This window comes from Cavia porcellus, unplaced genomic scaffold (assembly GCF_034190915.1).
Source record: "Cavia porcellus strain 051 isolate PalLab524CR breed Dunkin Hartley unplaced genomic scaffold, mCavPor4.1 scaffold_7, whole genome shotgun sequence".
NCBI lineage: Eukaryota > Metazoa > Chordata > Mammalia > Rodentia > Caviidae > Cavia > Cavia porcellus.
Window position 1 is genome coordinate 56,265,048 of NW_026947490.1, and position 4,278 is coordinate 56,269,325.

The 4,278-nt window shown below is 50.0% G+C and overlaps 1 protein-coding gene across 5 annotated transcripts in view; it reads right to left on the reverse strand.

Annotated features, from left to right (window-relative positions):
* Positions 1-4,278, reverse strand: part of Nme7 (NME/NM23 family member 7) — a 226,127-nt gene that overhangs the window by 22,666 nt on the left and 199,183 nt on the right. The window lies entirely within an intron of this gene.

The window sequence follows — 4,278 nt, forward strand, 5'->3', positions numbered from 1 at the left end:
CCCTTCGGGGTCTCATAGTAGTCCCGGGGGTCATAGACTCAGACTACACAGGACACATTAAAATTATGGTTCAATCTCTTGTGGGTACTATGGTAATCAATAAAGGAGACAAGATAGCGCAGCTCTTGCTGCTCCCCAGTCTCCACAAGAGATTCCCCTCAAAGCAGAAAATTAGAGAAAGTCAAGGTTTCGGTTCCTCAGGGGAAGTCTTCGAGGGACTCCATATAATACTTGATAAAAGGCCCATGCTCTCACTTAAGGTCAATGGCAAGAATATAACAGGGCTCCTAGACACAGGAGCTGACCGTTCCATTATCTCTAGAAAGGATTGGCCCTCCAACTGGCCCACCAACACTGCAGATAACACGCTGCAGGGCCTGGGGACGGTGTCAGCTCCTCAGGTTAGTGCTTCAACCCTGTTCTGGTGCGATGAGGAGGGTCATCAGGGCCATTTCCAACCATTTGTGTTGCAGTTGCCAGTGTCTCTATGGGGAAGGGACATCCTCACTCAGATGGATGTCACGCTTACATCAAACTGCTCCCCCCAGGCTAAGGATATACTCAGGAACCAGGGATATACCCCCAGCAAAGGCTTGGGCAATGCCCTACAGGGTCGGACATCCCCAATACCAGTAGAGAACAAAAAAGGTAGGCAAGGGCTGGGTTTTTCTTAGGGGCCGCTGAAGAAGCTCTCCTACCCACTTCGATCAAAATCACCTGGAGGTCAAATGATCCGGTTTGGGTACCTCAGTGGCCCCTGCCTAAGGAGAAGCTATTAGCCTTGTCAGAAATAGTCAGTACACAACTTAGATTAGGACACATTAAGCCGTCAACCTCCCCATGGAACACCCCCATTTTTATAATTAAGAAAAAGTCTGGCAAATGGAGGCTGCTCCATGATCTAAGGGCGGTCAACGCGCAGATGCAGTCCCTGGGGGCGGTCCAGAGGGGGCTGCCAGCTCTCTCAGCCATCCCTCAGTCCTGGCCAGTTTATGTTATAGATCTTAGAGACTGTTTCTTCTCAATCCCCCTGCATCCAGAGGACACTCATAGGTTCGCCTTTACTTTACCCACCATTAACCAAGAAAGCCCTGATCTCAGATACGAGTGGATAACGCTGCCCCAAGGTATGGCCAACAGTCCCACTATGTGTCAGATTTACCTTGATTCCCTACTGGCCCCCCTACGGAAATCCTTTCCCAAGATAAGATGTGTGCATTACATGGACGACCTTTTGCTCAGCGGCAGGGACCCAGACATGCTAAATAATATGCTCGGCCAGTTGGTCGAGGCCCTGAGACAAGCTAATCTGCATGTTGCCCCCGACAAGATTCAGGGAGGAGAAATGGTGACCTACTTAGGCGCGAAAATCTCCCCTATGCTAGTCTCTCCACAGAAGGTCACCATTAGGACGGATGGCGTTAGGACCCTAAATGACATGCAAAAGCTATTGGGAGACATTAATTGGATTAGGCCATATTTACATATACCAAATTCAGATCTCAAACCCCTGTTCGACCTTCTAAAGGGAGACCCAGATATAGCCTCCCACAGGAGGCTCACTCCTGAGGCAAGAGCTGCCTTACAGAGAGTGGAAAAAGCCTTAGGTGGGGCTACCTTACACAGAATTGAACCAGGGCGACCCTTTGATGTCTGTTTGCTACAGACTAGTCTACAGCCCACAGCGGTGATTTGGCAGAAAGGACCATTACTGTGGATACACCCTAAGGTCTCACCTGCAAAAGTCATAGAGCATTACCCGGAGGCAGTCGCTTCATTGGCCCTTGAAGTGCATGATAGAGCTGTCCAACATTTTGGCTCAGGACCACAAGCCATCCGAGTACCCTATACCGCCAGCCAGATCAAGACCCTGGCTGCCTGCATAGATACATGGGCCATTCTGAGATGTGTTTTCCATGGGGATATAAACAATCAATACCCTAAAGACCCTATCTTGTCATTTGTCACTCAGCACCCTATAATTTTTCCAAAGGTTACTGCCTCTGAGCCATTAGTCCCAGCAACTACAATATACACAGATGGCTCCAAGACGGGGATAGGCGCCTATGTGATCCTAGGCAAGCCCCCGGTTACCATACAATTTGAACCTGATCAGCCTCAGGTGGTGGAACTGCAGATCGTTAAAATGATTCTTGAACGGTTCTCAGAAGCCATTAATATTGTCTCCGATTCTAGGTATGTGGTCAATGCTATGCAAGTGCTTGAGACTGCCGGTTTAATTAGATCCACTTCCACAGTGGCTGGGCTGTTCCTGTCTATCCAGACATTGCTTCAGAACAGACACCATAAGGTCTTCACCACCCACATAAGAGCACATACATCCCTGCCGGGGCCCATGGCACAGGGGAATGCGGCTGCTGATACTGCCACTCGCCCGTTATGGATTTTTACCTTACTAACACCAATCGAGCGAGCCCGTGCCTTCCATGATAAGTTTCATGTCAATGCCAGGACACTAGCAAACCATTTCCATGTTTCCAGAGCAGATGCACGAGATATCGTGCGACTATGTGACTCCTGTGCCACATACAAACCTGCCATACCGATGGGAGTAAACCCTCGAGGTTTGATCCCTGGTGATGTTTGGCAGATGGACATCACACATATACAGGAGTTTGGGACTCTTAAATATGTTCATGTTTCCACAGACACCTGTTCTCACGTCATATTCGCAACAGCAGAAACAGGTGAAAAAGTGTCTAATGTGATCAATCATTGCCTGGCGGCTTGGGCCGCATGGGGCAAACCAAAAATATTAAAAACTGATAATGGACCAGCCTATATAGGCAAAGCCTTCAATGAGTTCTGCAAAATGATGGAGGTTCAATTAAAACATGGTATCCCATACAATCCCCAAGGTCAAGGAATCATTGAGAGGGCTCATAGAAGCCTCAAAGAAATTTTACAAAAACAAAAAGGGGGAGTAGGCCAAGGCCTGGCCCCAAAGGCACGATTATCCATGGCACTATTCACACACAATTTTTTAAATTTAAATAATGATAATTGCTCCCCAGCCGTGGAGCACTGCAACCCTTCCCCCAACCATAAAGGGTGGGTGAAGTGGAAAGATGTCCTGACAGGACAATGGATGGGCCCGGATCCAGTGGTCAGCTGGAACCGAGGCGCGGTTTGTGTTTTCCCACAGGAATCGGGACGAGAACCACTGTGGGTACCGGAGAGACTGACACGGGCGACAAAGCCCTCGACTGAAGATCAGACCTGCCCTACCGGAGATCCATCACAGACCAACCAACAAGATGAATAGAAATAGCGATAGCCCGAAATGGACAAGAAGATCCTCAGGCATATGCATGGCTCGCTCGCCTAGCCTACGACCGAGTCTAGGGGTGGTGAGCTTCCCACACTCCTCCTCTAAAAAATTATGACATAGCTGGGTAGGAGAGTCAATGACGGGTAAGAGCGTACTCCCCCGGTGCGACTCAACCTAAGCCAGGCCCTACCCCATCCTGCACGTAAGCCGCTGGACTGTTAGATGCTGCCCAGGTCTAAATTTCTCTCCGAGGGGATTTCTTTACGGAGAGGAAATGAGTGCAAGCTTGTGTGCATCCAGGTTCCGTCCAGTTTGTGCCTGGCCCTAGAAAAAGGACGAGGGCCTCAGGGCCTTGGCAGACCATGGGACGGCCGACCAGGGTCTAAGCCAAGGACCTACGGTGGGCCTTCGCATAGGGCATAAGCCTCTGCACCCAGTCCAGGAAGGGCTACGATGCGCACATTTATAAAAAAAATAAAAAAGGGGGAGATGTTGGGAGCCGCAGCCCCGAGCCCGGTCGCCTCACTTGGCGGACGTGAGGCCTGTAGTAAAGAGTAAAGCCTGAGGTAGATTACCCCTCCCATCGAGCACGTTAGTTTCCTGCTTACCGCGTAAGCAACCCGCTCAACAATATAGTCTGCCTGGCAACTGATGATGTTAGCCAATCAGCTTGCCTTGCTTACTTTAACATGATTGGACACTGTATCCGTATATATACTGGTGCCACCCCTGGGGGGGAAGAAGAAGCCCGGAAGTAGAAGCCTAGAAGGAGCCGCGGGGAGCGGACCAAAGGAGGCTTCGGCTGGGAGCGATCCCAGGGCAGGCTGTACGGAGAAGGAAAATAAAAGAAAAGGTTGTCCACTGCCAGACTTTGTCGTGTGTCCTTCCTGCCGGCCGGGAGCGACATCGACAGGGACTTTAGACTATGCTATCCTCAAGAGCTAGGGATCTCTTGTCTTCTTTACCAGAAGATACATACTCATCTC